Source organism: Capra hircus, chromosome 29 (assembly GCF_001704415.2).
Source record: "Capra hircus breed San Clemente chromosome 29, ASM170441v1, whole genome shotgun sequence".
Lineage (NCBI taxonomy): Eukaryota > Metazoa > Chordata > Mammalia > Artiodactyla > Bovidae > Capra > Capra hircus.
In genome coordinates, this window is record NC_030836.1 from 37,879,717 (window position 1) to 37,896,366 (window position 16,650).

Below are 16,650 nucleotides of genomic sequence, written 5' to 3' on the forward strand. Positions count from 1 at the left end.
TGTGCTGGTATTGCGGACTCTTGCTCTAAACCCAATAGCGGGACACTCTGTAAGACAATCCACCCTGCTACCACCCAGTTTCTGAACAAATGAATGTCATTAAAATTGGTAGAGGAACAGTTATTTCATCTTAAAAGAGAACAACCAAGTGCAACATATGACTGTATTCTTTCAATAAATTGTGAAAACCTCTTTTTGAGCATCAGGAAAATTTGTACATGGACTGGATATTATACGTTAATTTTATTGGGAACAAAGTGGATTTTTTTAACATCCCATTATTTAACCCCAAATACTCATTATGTACATTTTTTGAATTGTTCATCTAGTCCCTAAAATACTTCAAGAAAAATGAATAAGAAGTAAAAGAAAGAATGAAATGAGTGTCTGTCTTGATTTAAAAACAGATGTTTGTAGCTGCTATGGGTTGAATTGTGTCCACCCAAGACTCCCAATGTGATGGTATTAGGAAGCAGGATGTTTGGAGGTACCAAGGTTGACATGGGTTTTTGATGGTGGTCCCTCATGATGGGATTAGCCTCTCCCTATTTTTCTCTCTTTTTCTCCTTCTTCCTCCTTCCTTTCAACCACCACATGTGAGAAGATAGCAAGAAGAGAAAGACTGATGCAAGTCAAGAATGTCTTCACCGGGAACTCAATTGGCCTTGATGTGGCAAGGTCTCCAGTCAATGACAACTGGTGGAACTAAGAGGTTAGTTTTGTACTTATTGATGCCAAAATGATAAAATATAGCCTTTATGACACTCTTTCTATATTATATTTGTTTTGTTTGAAATAATTTTGTAGTAAGTTTATAGAAAGTCCATTTTGAAATATCTGTCTTAGAGATAACCTGAGGAGTATAAGACAGCAGATTCAGGAAGGTCCCCAGTGAATGAGTGGTTGGAGGACCTCATGCTCCTTACTCCAGCTCATCTCTTGTGATCGAAAACCATCCCCCACACCTTACAAACTTACCACCCCCCGCCCCCCCCCCCCCCCCCGCCATCTGCATCTTCATTACCCTGCTAAGCTGAGTCAACTAGCTGGAGATGTTAGTGATTCAGGACAGGGTCTAGAAGCAGAAAGAATGTGGGCATTTTTAGAAAGAGTGAACTGGGAAGACCCGTCTTTGGTTTTCCCTTCTGTAGTGCTGTCTGCATGTGAGGGATTGGGCCTGGGTAGAGTGGAAGCCACAAGTGGGACTTCACGGATATTTGCAAGAGAAAGGAGGAGGAATTCAGAACCCAGGAACCAGGAGGTGGGCAGCTTGCACAGGAAGCAGGAGGGAAGAAAGAAGCACTGGGAAAAGAATAGTGCCTAACTGAGGGCCAGACCTACCTGAGTCTTCTGATTAAACTTGGAGGTCACGTGCTTCCTGCTGGAATTCCTGCCTCAGATGTGGAGGGGAGAGAGCTGAGTCACAGGGAGAGGGACACCTCTCCCAGAGCCCTTTGATTCCGCTCTAAGTGTGGATATCATCTCAAGCCAGAGAGCAAATGGCAGGTCATCCAAAAGGTGACCTACTTTAAATAGTATCTAAAATACTACAAAACTTGTCAAAGAGTCCTGGCATATCTAGTTCCCCAAGTCTTTTGGCAGAGATGATTCATCAGCCTAATTTGGGTTTATGCTGAGAAATCTACAAACGTCCCCATGGGTGACTTCTGACTTTTAAGTACCTGATCTCATCCCACAGAATCTAAATGATGGTAAGTTCCTCTGAGCAAGGCCTCTAAGGTCGTCGGTGTCATAGCAGTTGTGTGCCAAGTGGTCTACCACTCCCAGTTCTGATCCCAGGACCCATGAACATCACCAGACAGTAACAGGCTGCTACCCAAAGAGGCAGCCTCAGCATCCTCAGCACACACCTCTGAGTCTCTTGTCCACTGATTGGCACTGAGCTTCAGCCTGGAACATGTGTTCTGGAGCAAGTCCAGTCTTCCTCATCCAAGAGGTGGGAACCTGAACCCTGGGTTGTATGACTCACTCTAAAGCTGCAGGTATGTTAGTGAAGACTTGGGACCCAGGAACTCTGGTTCTCAGACTAGGAGACTTCCAGGAAGGGAAAGATGAGAGAAAACTCCATTGCACCCACTGCTGGCCAGCTCTCAGATATATGCAGGCACCAGAAAGGAAATTCCTTTCCCGTTGCCCCTCAAGTCTGGTTCTGAATTTATCAGCAGACCTACTTTCTTGTAGCAGCAGGAAAGCAACACTGCATGCTGTTTCTTCTGGGTTCCATGCACAGCGGAGAGCCCCAGCTGTAGTGACCCAAGAAGGTCGTCGTGCAGGTGGTGACTGACTCACTCCCAACTTAGAATCCCCAGAGCTACCCCTCCTCATTTAGACAACACAGACATTTGGGTGACTGGATAACATGAACCTGCATTCACAGTGAGAAGCATTCTTTTCTCAGCCTTCTGACAACTTAGATAAGTGTCTTATGTTTCCTCAGGGAACCCCTGGCTGAGGGAGGCTGAGGTCTGAGACTAGCCTGGATGCAGGGGAACATGTTCTCTCTTTGATGCCCCAAATAGACCCTGGAGATTCAAAGGCCTTGAGAGAATTACCATTAACCTTATGTTTCTTAGGAACTTTACTTTATGAATCTGGTTGGAGAACAAGGACAGAAACTCAGGACAAGGCTGGGCATCTCTGGGTCCCAGCTGACTGTGAGTTGAGTTCCAGCCACCAGGCTTCACAGTCAGGTGCTGATGTTACTCACAAGCCACCTTTGAAGAAGCAAAAGAGGAAATAATTTTTGGTCAGAGAGCAGTGTGGTTAAAGGGGCATGGGAATCACACAGGGCAAGATGAAACAAGAGGCATTATTTGTTTCTTTGCTCTATCAGTTACTTTGGATTTCTAGTTCTGAGAACAAGCACATGGAGATAGTCAGAGGCATTTGATGGTGCCCGTGGCACGTGATGCTCCTGGTGATAACCAGTTTGTGAACACATCCCTGAGTCCAGAGCACATTCAGACTCGTGATAACCCAGGTTCTCCCTTCTTGGGAAGGCTGACATGGCTCATTGCTGCTAACTCACAACTGAAGCATGGGATGAGGTCATGGTGGTTGACCTGTAGGCTTAGTCCAAGGATGGAAGGAAGATTGGCAGTGGAACAGTAGCCATTCATTAAACTTGGTTACACTGGTCCTTCAGTTCAGTTCAGTTCAGTCGCTCAGTCGTGTCCGACTCTTTGCGACCCCATGAATCGCAGCACGCCAGGCCTCCCTGTCCAACACCATCTCCTGGAGTTCACTCAGACTCACGTCCATCGAGTCCGTGATGCCATCCAGCCATCTCATCCTCCGTAGTCCCCTCTCCTCCTGCCCCCAATCCCTCCCAGCATCAGAGTCTTTTCCAATGAGTCAACTCTTCACATGAGTTGTCCTAAGTACTGGAGCTTCAGCTTTAGCATTATTCCTTCCAAAGAAATCCCAGGATTGATCTCCTTCAGAATGCACTGGTTGGATCTCCTTGCAATCTAAGGGACTCTCAAGAGTCTTCTCCAACACCACAGTTCAAATACATCATTTCTTCGGTGCTCAGCCTTCTTCACAGTCCAACTCTCACATCCATACATGACCACGGGAAAAACCATAGTCTTGACTAGACAGACCTTAGTCGGCAAAGTAATGTCTCTGCTTTTGAACATACTATCTAGGTTGGTCATAACTTTTCTTCCAAGGAGTAAGTGTCTTTTAATTTCATGGCTGCAGTCACCATCTGCAGTGAATTTGAGCCCCCCAAAATAAAGTCTGACACTGTTTCTACTGTTTCCCCATCTATTTCCCATGAAGTGATGGGACCAGATGCCATGATCTTCGTTTTCTGAATGTTGAGCTTTAAGCCAACTTTTTCACTCTCCTCTTTCACTTTCATCAAGAGGCTTTTTAGTTCCTCTTCACTTTCTGCCATAAGGGTGGTGTCATCTGCATATCTGAGGTTATTGCTATTTCTCCCGGCAATCTTGATTCCAGCTTGTGTTTCTTTCAGTCCAGCATTTCTCATGATATCTTCTGCATATAAGTTAAATAAGCAGGGTGACAATATACAGCCTTGATGTACTCCTTTTCCTATTAAAGGAGCCAGTCTGTTGTTCCATGTCCAGTTCTAACTGTTGCTTACTGGCCTGCATACAGATTTCTCAAGAGGCAGGTTAGGTGGTCTGGTATTCCCATCTCTTTCAGAATTTTCCACAGTTTTTTGTGATCCACATAGTCAAATGCTTTGGCATAGTCAATAAAGCAGAAATCAGTGTTTTTCTGGAACTCTCTTGATTTTCCCATGATCCAGCGGATGTTGGCAATTTGATCTCTGGTTCCTCTGCCTTTTCTAAAACCAGCTTGAACATCAGGGAGTTCACGGTTCACGTATTGCTGAAATTGGTCCTTAGCAGGGGCTATTTTCCACATCTAGAATGTTTTTCTCCCAGATTTTTGCATGCCCATGTCCTTCTCAACATTTAGCATCATCTCAAATGAGTCTTTCTCAGGCTTGCTTTCCCTGGCCACTCCACTCTCACAAGCACTGACCCTGAACCAAAAAGTGCCTAGACACTTCCCTCCATCAAAACAATAATTATAGTTACCAATGTGGAAAGGTGGGAGAGGGATAATGGCAGAGTTTGAGATTAATATATGTATACTACTTTATTTAATAGATAATCAGCAAAGACCTACTCTACAGCATAGGAATTCTACTCAGTAGTCTGTAATATGCTGTATGGGAAAATAATCTAGGAAAAAATGGATACATGTCTGTATAAGGTAATTAATTTCTCATAGAACAAATATTGATATCATGCTGTAAATCAAATATACTACTATATAGATTAAAAGCTGATTAATTTCTAATACAACTAATATTAACACAATGCTGTAAATCACCTACACTATTATATAGATTAAAAGCTGATTTTTTTTTAATGCTTACATGTAGAGACCCATGGATTTATTTAGACTTTCAGGATTTCAGATATAATGCTGGACATGGCAGAACGGGTGCAGAAATCAGGACATTTTCTGAAGTTGCATTTTCCTGAGCTTTGGAGTCTTTTGTTTCTAGAGTCACCTTTGATTTGTCTTTGGAAGATCTAACACAAGGGCTTGGAGACACTAGCTGGGTGTTAGTTGAAGGATGAGAGGATGGTGCTAGTGGGAGAGTGAAATCCCAGCTCACTAGGATTGGGGCACATTTGAGGCACAACTTACATCCCAAGTTCCCTGTGAAAACAGGCTCTTGCTTCCCTCTCCATGACTTTCATGATATCAGACCGAAACTGGTTTCATCCTTTTTCATGCCCTGCTTCCCCTGAGACCTCACTGGTTTCTCTGCCAGATTTTTTTTTTTTTTTTTAAGTTTTGGCTTCACGATGTCTTCTTTGCTGCTCAGGGCTTCTCTATTTGCAGCGAGCAGGGGCTACTCTGTAATTGCAGTGCACTGGCTTTTCAATCCTGTGCTTCTCCTGGTGTAGATCAGTCTCTAGGGCACTCAGGCTCAATAGTTTTGGCCTACCGGGTTAGTCACCCTGGGGCATTTGCCATCTTCCCAAACAAGGTCTCAAATGCGTATCTTAAGCACTGGCTCAGAAGGGAAAACCCTCTGGAAGGAATTTGAAATAAATCACTTTTACATGAAACTTGGCACCATGGCCTATTTATGAGGAGAATGAGAGAGGACTCTCCCTGCTTCAAGCCACATCCTGAGTTCAGGACTGATTGAAGTTCCCCTCCCAATGGATCCTAAAGGATCTTGAAGCTCTCCTGCCATATGGTTTGTTCTTTCTTCAGTTTCTGAATCCCACACTAGAGCATAGCTTCCAGAGGGCAGGGCTGTCACTTGACTCACTTCTAAGTATACATCAGTAGGTACTGTCTCATTCAGACCCTAATGTCAAGACAAGGCTAACACAAAGTTCAGTTATTCTATTATGAGTGTTAGGTGACAGGTTCAATGACTGTAATCAAATCCTAAATAACATTATCTTAAATACAATACCATTTCAACTCTCTTTCATATAATGTTAGTGCAGGTCTCTCCACAGGGATGAGGGTACTTCTTTCTTGTCATATCTTCAACCTGTGCTATTTACTTCTGGTCTAACGTGGCTGCTCCAGGTGCTGTCATTACATCTGCATTCCAGCTAGTGGGACAGAAAATAATACTTCAGTATGGAAGTGACATATCACCTCTACTCAAATTCCACTGGCCAAAATATCTTCCATGTTCATGGAAAAAATGGGGGTTGTGGGCATACAGAAGGGCAGGGGAATGTGATCCTACTTCAGAACAGTCATGAGGAGTAACCAGGGCCACCACCCTTCATTCATATCCCTGTATTCATTCTTGTGTGGTTCTCCCCACAGAGCTCTTGGTCTGTTTTGGCCTGCAGATATGGATATGGATGAGGTTATAAGAGAAGACATGATCCAGGCTGTACCAATATGGAGAAAAGCAGAAAGGAAAGAAGATAAGAAAGTATAAACATTCAAAATCTAAAAGAAAGCATGCTTATAATCATAATTTTGCATTTATACAATTTAGGTATAATGGTTGATAAATTGATTTATAAAATAAAAAGTTAGAGAAATGTAAAACATTAATTTATTCACTAAACCCAACAAAATAATAAGGCTATATCATATTAAACACATAGCAGTATCAGGATTATGTTTGGATGCACATTGCAAAAAACTAAAAGAACTATAACTTTAGCAAGATAAACCTGATTTTTCTCTGCCACTGAAACAAAGCTGGAGGTGAGCCAGCCACAGCTTGGGTGGTATCCATCTCCTTGGTTACATGATTGTCCAATACAACTGCAGGAGATCCAGCCATCACAACTAAAATCCAAACAACAGTTAGGAAAAAAGTAGGGAAAGGAAGAGTCCCATCTCTCAGCTAAATCCGGTCTTTGAAAGACGTCTTTAAAGAAATCCCTCTTAAAGATCTGCTTGTATCTCATTCAGCAGTCATGACTAAGAGCCTGGCTGGGTAGGAAATGCAGTCCTGTAGTTACTGGGCTCATGGCTATATAACAAACTATTTTCAGTTTTGAAAGAGAAGCAGAGAATAGATCATTTTGTAGATAGCCTGCATCGCCTGCCTAAAAGAACAAACTTTTTCTGAATGGATAAGGCTGAATCGCTGGGCACAGTGTGGAAGCCAGGAGAAAGGAACAGCAATGAGAAACAGCTAGATGGACCCGAACTGTGGTCCAGAAAAAAAGAGGCAGACTGGTCAGTAGAGATCTTCTAAGGACTAAAGTGAGGATTATACACACCACATGACCCAATTTGGTTTGTAAACTGCTTTTCCAACTCAGGTCCAAAATCTCTCTCAATTTCAGCTTCTAAATATCCTTGTCTTTGTTACCTCACATTCTGACCTACCTCTCTCACCTTCCTTATTTCTGTTCGCATCACTTCTCCATCTATTCCACCAGCATTGCAACCTCCAGAACTGAGGAGTTGGCAATACTTTCTTGCAGTGAGTAGAAAAACAATGACTATTTCTACTTTAATATTTGTCCTTATCAAGGTCTTTTGAAGGACTGAGATGGCTAGAATTATGGAGATCTCACGTTTGAGGCCAGGTAAAATCATTTATTGTTACATTGGTTGTTGGTTGTGATGCAGTATCACATTTGCTGAACGTCTGAGAAAGTATTTTATCTTGTTTTTGATATGTATTTTCTTGGGTGTAGAATTCTGAGTCAATTATATTTCTCTCAGCATTTTAAGATGTGGTGCCAGTGTCCTCTGGCTAATATTGTTTCACATGCCTAATCAGCTGTCTTTCCAATTTTTGTTCTATTGTGTCTGAGTTTCCTTCAGGTTACATTTCTTTTGTTAATTGTTTTAAACAATGAATTATCATGCACCTTTGAATAGTCATCCTGTTTCTTGTCCTTGAATTAATTGAACTTCTATGTTAATGGGTTTAAAGCTTTCATCATATCTGGAAAATTTTCAGCCAGGAATTATGAAGTTCTTTTCTCTATTCTCCTTCTTTCACTTCCTGTGGGATTCCATTTACATATATTTCAGTATTCTTAAAGTTGTTTCAAATCTTTGTGATGCACAACTAATTGTCTCCCACAGGCTTTTCATTCCTATTTTCCATGTCTCTATTTAACATACTCAATATTCTTCAGCTTCATGACTTTAGATTATTATTCTAGGAAGCATTCTAATGTTCTTCCCTCCTAATAATGTAATGTATATTTTAACAGTGTTTTTACTAATTGATTTTCCCCTCATTTTCTATATTTTCTTGCTTCTTTACACATTGGAAATTTTTTTTTCTTTTTAAATTTATTTATTTATCTTAATTAGAGGATAATTAATTTACAATATGTTGATTGATAGGACAAATATTTTCACAATTGATATGGAAATTTTAAGTTATATATTGGATATGGCAATTTTTACCCTTTGGATGCTGGATATGCTTAATTTTTAAAAAAATTATTTATGGCACTGTGTGCAGACACTGTTAATTTCTTGGAAACAATTGTATTTATTGAGGGCTGGCTATTCAGGTTTTTTAGCTGATATAAGACCAGCCTTTAGATCAGGTTTACCACTCCCCAATAGTAAGGCAATATTGTCTTCAGGGCTATACTGATGTCATGGGAATTATGAGTAATTTCCATGCTGGTGGGTGAGGACACCATTAGACTTGGTGCAATTTGAGACTCAAGGATTGTTTTCTTTAATCCTGACCAGTACTATTAACTCTCTGCTGTAAACTGGAAGGGTATCACATGTAGACTTGCACAGTTATCTGTGTGTAGCTCTCTCTGGTGAACTCTAATTATCTGGAGTCTCAAAACTTTCCTCTTGGGAGACCGTTTGTCTCTGCCTAGATAGCCCTTTCATTTTTGTGTTGGAAACTATTTCTAGAGTTGGGGCAATTATAGAACTCACCTTACTTGCTCCCTGCCTCAGGAATCCATTCTCTGCTGCCTGACATTGGATGTAAAAAACTGCTCTTTCATTTATCTCTTCTATTTTCAAGTTGTTTGAGACAGGAGAATAAATATGTCCTTTGCTCCTCTACGTCTAGCAAAATGGAGGTGACCCTGCAATTAGAACTCACTGAATGCCTTGTGAATGCTAGGCAGTGACTTCTGCGCATAGGTGTAGACTAACTATGGATATGGGACTTTGGGGAGCCCCGTCTTGCTGGAGAAACCTGACAGTTATAAATAGCATTTGCTAAGGGGTATGTTCAGTTCAGTTCAGCCGCTCAGTCATGTTTAACTCTTTGCAACCCTATGAGCTGCAGCACGCCAGGCTTCTCTGCCCATCACCAAATCCTGGATCTTGCTCAAACTCATGTCATCGAGTTGGTGATGCCATCCAACCATCTCATCCTCTGTCATCCTCTTCTCCTCCTGCCATCAATCTTTCCCAGCAATAGGGTCTTTTCTAATGAGTACGTTCTTCACATCAGTTGGCCAAAGTATTGGAGTTTCAGCTTCAGCATCTGTCCTTCCAATGAGTATTCAGGATTGATTTCCTGTAGTATGGACTTGTTGGATCTCCTGGTAGACCAAGGGACTCTGAAGATTCTTGTCCAACACCACAGTTCAAAACCTTCAATTCTTCATTACCATTCTTTATGCTCCAACTGTCACATCCATACATGACAACTGGAAAAATAGCTTTGATTATACTGAACTTTTTCAGCAAAGTAATGTCTTTGCTTTCAAAAATGTGCTAGGCTTGTCATAACTTTTCTTCAAACAAGCAAGCATCTTTTAATTTCATGGCTGCAATCATCATCTGCAGTGATTTTGGAACCCCTAAAAATAAAGTATCTTACTGTTTCCATTGTTTCCCCATCTATTTGCCATGAAGTTATGAGATTAAATGCAATGATCTTCATTTTTTAAATGTGGAATTTAAGCCAGATGTTTCACTCTCCCCTTTCACTTTCATCAAGAGGCTCATTCGTTTCTCTTCACATTCTGCCATGAGAGTAGTCTCTTCTGCATATCTGAGGTTATTGATATTTCTCCCAGCAACCATGATTCCAGCTTGTGCTTCATCCAGTTGGGCATTTTGCATGATGTACGCAGCTTATAATTTAAATAAGTAGGGTGACAATATACAGCCTTAATAACTCCTTTCTTGATTTGGAACCAGTCTGCTGTTCCATGTTCAGTTCTAACTGTTGCTTCTTGACCTGCATACAGATATCTCAGAAGGCAGGCAAGATGGTCTGGTATGCCAGTCTCAGTAAGTTTTCCGCAGTTTGTTGTGATCCACACTGTCAAAGGCTTTTACGTGGTCCACAAAGCAGAAGTAGGTATACTTCTGGAATTCTCTTGATTTTTCTATGATCCAATGGATGATGGCAATTTGATCTCTGGTTCTTCTGCCTTTTCTAAATCCAGCTTGAACATATGGGATTTCACAGTTCATGTACTGTTGAAGAGTTCCTTGGAGAAATTACTTTGGTAGCATGTGAGACGAGTACAAGTGTGTGGTAGTTGACATTCTCTGAAATTGCTTTTCTTTAGGATTGCAATGAAAACAACATTTCCAACCCTGTGGCCACTGATGAAGTTTCCAAATTTGCTAGCATATTAAGTAAGCACTTTAACAGCATCATCTTTTACGATTTGAAATAGCTCAACTGCAATTCCATCACAACCACTAGCTTTACTCGTAGTGATGCTTTTTAAGGCCCTCTTGACTTCAAATTTCAGGATGTCTAGCTCTAGGTGAGTGATCACACCATCGTGGTTATCTGGGTCATTAATATCCTTTTTGTATAGTTCTTCTATATATTCTTTCAACATCTTCTTAATATATTCTGCTTCTCTTAGGTCCATGATATTTCTGTATTTTACTTGGCCCATCTTTGCATGAAGCGATCCTTCCCTACCTCTAATTTTCATGAGCAGATCTCTGGTCTTTCCCATTCTATTTTATTCCTCTATATCTATGCACTATCACTTAGGAAGGCTTTTTAAAAATCTCTTCTTGCTATCTTTGGAACTCGGCATTCAGATTTGTATGTGTTTCTTTTCCTTTTTGCCTTTTGCTTCTCTTCTTTTCTAAGTTATTTCTAAAGCATCATCAGACAACCATTTTGCCTTTTTGCATTTCATTTTATTGGGGATGTTCTTGATTAAGTATGTACAGATCAAAAGACTAAGATTACTGCATCCAGCTCCATTATTTCATGGAAAATACATGGAAAACAATGAAAGCATGACAGAGTTTATTTCCCTGGGCTCCAAAATAACTACAGATAGTGACTGCAGCTGTGGGGAAAAAAAAAAAAAAAACTTGGCCCTTGGAAAAAAGCTATGAAAAACCTTGAAAGAATAGTAAAAAGCATAGACATAGCTTTACAAGCAAAGATCTGTAGAGTCAAAGCTATGATTTTCCAGAAGTTATGAGTGGATGAGAGAGTTGAACAGTAAAGAAAGCTGAGCACCAAAGAATTGATGCTTTTGCACTGTGTGCTGGACAAGACTCTTGAGAGTCCCTTGGACTGCAAGGAGATCCAACCAGTCCATCTTAAAGGAAATCAGTCCTGAATATTCATTGGAAGGACCGATGCTGAAGCTGAATCTTTATTATTTTGGCCAATTGATAGGTAGAACTGACTCATTTAAAACGATCCCGATGGTGGGACAGATTAAAAGCAGGAGGCAAAGGAGAAGACAGAAGACAAAATTATTGGGTGGCACCATCAACTTGATGAACATGAGTTCAAGGTCTGGGAGTTGGTGATAGACAGGGAAGCCTGGCATGCTGCACCCCATGATATAGCAGAGTGGACATGACTGAAAGATTGAACTGAACTGATGCACAGAGGACAATCAGAGAGCAGGCAGAAGTCTTCAAGGAAGGAGGAAGGAACAAGTCCTGGATAGCTGACAATTTTGGGTCAGCAGGCCATTTCAAGCTGGAGAAGCTGTAGGAAAGCAATTGTATGCCAGGTGAAGAGGATGGTAAGAGAAAGGCAGGGTGGCAGTGCTGGGATTTCCCAGAGGACCAGATCCCACTTCTATTAAACTTTATCAATGTTCAATATTGTTAAATGATTGGAAACATGAGTTTTGTTTTGGAAGTGGTAGAGCAATATTCAATGGAGGGGCTGATGATGAAGATGAAGCCCCAATGCATAGGCCAATGATGTCAAGACCCAGCTCTTTGGAAGAGACCCTAATGCTGGGAAAGATTGTGGGCAAAAGGAGAGAGATGAGAGTATGAGATGGCATCACCTACTCAAAGGACTTGAGTTTGAGGAAACTACACGAAATAGTGAAAGCCAGGGAGGCCTGTTTTGTTGCTGAACATGTAATCACAAAGAGTCAGACATGGCTTAGCAACTGAACGATACCAATCAGGACACAGGGTCCAGGGAAGGCTCTGGTCCTGGTTGGAGTGGAGAAAGATTTAGTTGGAAGGGGAGGCTTCCCATCCTCTGGTGCAGGTCCTTGAATCCAAGGCAAGGAGCACAGGATTTTGAATGTGTTACCAAAAACTGTTCTCTAAAAAAACAAACTGTTTTCTGCAGGAGAGAGAGCTTTGACTGAGTTTGTTCTCTAGATTTTACTGAGGGATGTTGAAGGGATCTGGAGTGGGCTGAGTCTGCAAAAACCAGGTGACCAGCTGCTGGAGGGTGAGGCTTGTTGTAGACATCTGGCACTAGGTGTAAAACGAATCCAGAAAAAGTGTCCCTTCTGGAGTGTACATGTCAATGTATCACATTGTTTCAGCAGATCACTTCACATTTGTTTTGGGGCAAGCAAGAAATGGATGGGTGGTTTGCTTTTGTCAATTTCTGTGGTAGTTAGATGACTAAATGTCTGGTTACTTCATTGCATGGTTGGAATCATACTTGGGAAAGAAAACTAGATCAAGTCCACACATATTTGGTCGTTAAACAACAAGCATAGGAAGGTTTCTAAGGCAACTGTAGGTAATTTAAACATGAGGGGCCAAATGGGGACAGTTACATTTAACACACTGAGACAGGACAGTTCAGGTTGCCATAGCTGTTGCTATGACGAGTAGCCATAACAGCAACTTCTTGCTACGCTGGAGATGTGGGAAACCGAAAAGAAACCAACAGCCTTACAACTCTCCTTGCAGTGTGATTTCAGGCTAGAAGTAGTTGACAAGGTAAGGCAGACTGGTAAGCCTGGGAAGGGAGCAATCTGAGTCAGCAATGATTAGCTCTTGTTGGGGCACAGAAAACAGAAGCATCGGCTCAGTCAGAGTTCTGGGTCAGGTTCAGAGATAGATTCATTCGGATTGAATCAGAATTTAGCCTTGGGGATGGCAGCCATAACCTCTTAACAGAAGATTTCCATTTCCCCAGGTGGCAAAACAATTCATACTTTTTCCAGACTCAGGAAACCAGGAAGCCCTTTCAGGGCCACCTCTTCTTAGAAGGCACACATGCATCTGGAGGTGGAATTATCATCATCGTGCCCATTGACTAGGTGAGAAAACTGAAGTTAAGGGACTTGGTAAAGGTCATACAGCTAAGCACATGAAAGCCAAGCACAAACCCAGGGTAACAGTCCTCAAATTGTGTGGTTTTGCTCCACAGCAACTGGGAGTGGTCGGTGGTGATCTAGCAACAATGTTTAGGCAGAAGCAAGCAGTATTCAGGCTTTAATTGAGGTAAGTAAGGAAAACCAGTAGAACATTCAACTATGACCTAAATCAAATACCTTATGATTTTATAGTGGAGATGAAAAATAGATTTAAGGGATTAGGTCTGGAATCCTGAAGATCTATGGATGTAGGTTTGTAACATTTTACAGGAGGTGGTCACCAAAACCATCCCCAAGAAAAACAAATGTGAGAAGGTAAAGGGATTGCCTGAGGAGGCCTTAAAACCAGCAGAGAAATAAGAGAAGTGAAAGGAAAAGGAGAAAGGGAAAGATATACTAAATGGAATGCAGATTTCCAGAGAATAGCAAGGGGATATAAGAAAGTTTTCATAAGTGAACACTGCAAGAATTAGAGGAAAATAACAGAATTGTAAAGAGTATAGATTGCTTCAGGAAAATTGGAGCCACCAGAGGAACACTTCATGCAAGGATGGGCACAATAAAGGGCAGAAAAGTCAAAGACCTAACAGAAGCAGATGAGATTAAGAAGAAGTGGCAAGAATGCACAGAAGAACTGTACAAAAATTGTCATAAAGACCGGGATAGGGATGGTGCTTGTGTCACTCAAGTAAAGCCAGATATACTGGAGTATGAAGTCAAGTGGGCCTTAGTAAGCATCACTACAAGCAATGAAAGGAGAGGTTATGGAATTTCAGCTGAGCTATTTAAAAATCCTAAAGAATGAGGCTGCAAAAGTGCTGCATTCAATATGTCAGCAAATTTGGAAAACTCAGTAATGGACACAGTGCTGGGAAAGGTCAATTTTCATTCCAATCCAAAAGAAAGGCAATTTGAATCAGTTCTGATGAGATGGATGAAACTGGAGCCGATTATACAGAGTGAAGAAAGCCAGAAAGAAAAACACCAATACAGTATACTAACACATACATATGGAATTTAGAAAGATGGCAATGATGACCCTGTATGCAAGACAGGAAAAAAGACACAGCTGTGTATAACGGACTTTTGGACTCAGAGGGAGAGGGAGAGGGTGGGATGATTTGGGAGAATGGCATTCTAACATGTATACTATCATGTAAGAATTGAATCGCCAGTCTATGTCTGACGCAGGATACAACATGCTTGGGGCTAGTGCATTGGGATGACCCAGAGAGATGTTATGGGGAGGGAGGTGGGAGGGGGGTTCATGTTTGGGAACACATGTAAGAATTAAAGATTTTTAAATTAAAAAAATTAAAAAACTTAAAAAAATAAATAAAAATAAAAAATTTTAAAAAAAGTTTGGAAAAAAATAAATAAAATGATAAATGTAACATGCACTCATACAAAAGAATCAAAAAAAAAAAAAGGCAATTCCAAAGAATGTTCAACCTATCACGCAATTGTGCTCATCTCACTTGCTAGCAAGGTAATTCTCAAAATCCTTCAAGGTAAGCTTCAACAGTACGTGAACTGAGAACTTCCAGATGTACAAACTGGTTGAGGAACCAGAGATCAAACTGCCAACATCCATTGGATCATAGAGAAAGCAAGGGAATCCCAGAAAATATTTCCGTCTGCTTCACTGGTTATGCTAAAGCCTTTCATATAAAGGACCACAACAAACTGTGGAAAATACTTAAGGAAATGGGAGTAACAGGTCAGCTTACCTGTCTCCTGGAAATTCTGTACGTATGTCAAAAACCTGCAGTTAGAATCAGACACTGAACAACTAAAAGATTTAAAACTCGGAAAGAAGCATGACAAGGTGTACATTCTCACTCTTGTTATTTAACATTTATATAGGATACATCATTCGATATGATGGGCTGCATAAATCCCAAGCTGGAATAAAGATTGTAGGGAGAAATATCAACATCCACAGATATGAAGATGACACTGCCTTAATGGCAGAAAGCAAAGAAGAACTAAAGAACCTCTTGATGAGGGGAGGAGACGCAAAAACTGGCTTAAAACTCGACATTCAAAAAACTATTCTCAAAAATATGCTCAACATTCATGGCATCCAGTCCCACCACATTATAGCATATAGATGAGGGAACCATAGAAACAGTGGCAGATTTTATTTTCTTGAGCTCCAAAACGACAATGGACCTTGACTGCAGCCCCAAATTAAAAGACATTTGCTTCTTGGAAGGAAGAAAGGCTTTGAGAAACCTGCACAGTGTGTTAAGAAGCCGAGACTCACTTTGCTACAGAGGTCTGTATTGTCAAAGCTATGATATTTCCAGTAATCATATACAGAGGAGTGATCTGGGCCATACGAAAGGGTGAATGCCAAAGAATTGAACTCTTGAACTGCAGTGCTTGAGAAGATTCTTGAGAGTCTCTTATAAAGCAAGGAGATCAAACCAGTCAATCTGAAAGGAAACAAACCTCTGATCCCTGCTGTCTTAGCTGAGGAATGTACAGAGGGGTACAGGAGGAAAGAACGCATGCTTCCACTGCAAAGGTGCCTAACCATGGCAGCTCCAAGCAAATACTGTGTAGCTCCATCCCTGGAGGAAGCTCAGAAAGACTGAAGGCTCTGTGTACCCTGGGTCCCCCGATACATGAATGGCATTCTCCCCAGCAGCATTAGAGGCCAAGGAAGGGGCATTCCGGGCCCTGGAGGAGGGAGATGGCTCAGGGATCCACTGGGGCCACCACTTACCAAGTGGAACTGGAAAGGACAGGGCAGGCATATGTGGCAGAGAGCTGATGACTGGGGTGTGAGAATAAGAGGGAACCATCTCTGCATGAAGCACCTCACCCAAAAGTCCCCTAGAGGACAAGCCCAGTGATAAGTTTGTCTGAGATGGGATGAAGAGAGTCTACTTTATTACCCCTTATAATTCCTCTGAATGAGGAGGTGGTGGAGTTTTTGGGTCATCACAATCTCTTCCATGGCATAGACCATCTGCCAGTAACTATTCTTGGTGCTGCCTCTCCCCAGCTTCATTCATGTAGTTCTGGAGGAAATTAACAATCATGTGTGCTGCTGAGTCAGGGCCACAGATCATGTAAAGCCAGTCATAAGACCCCA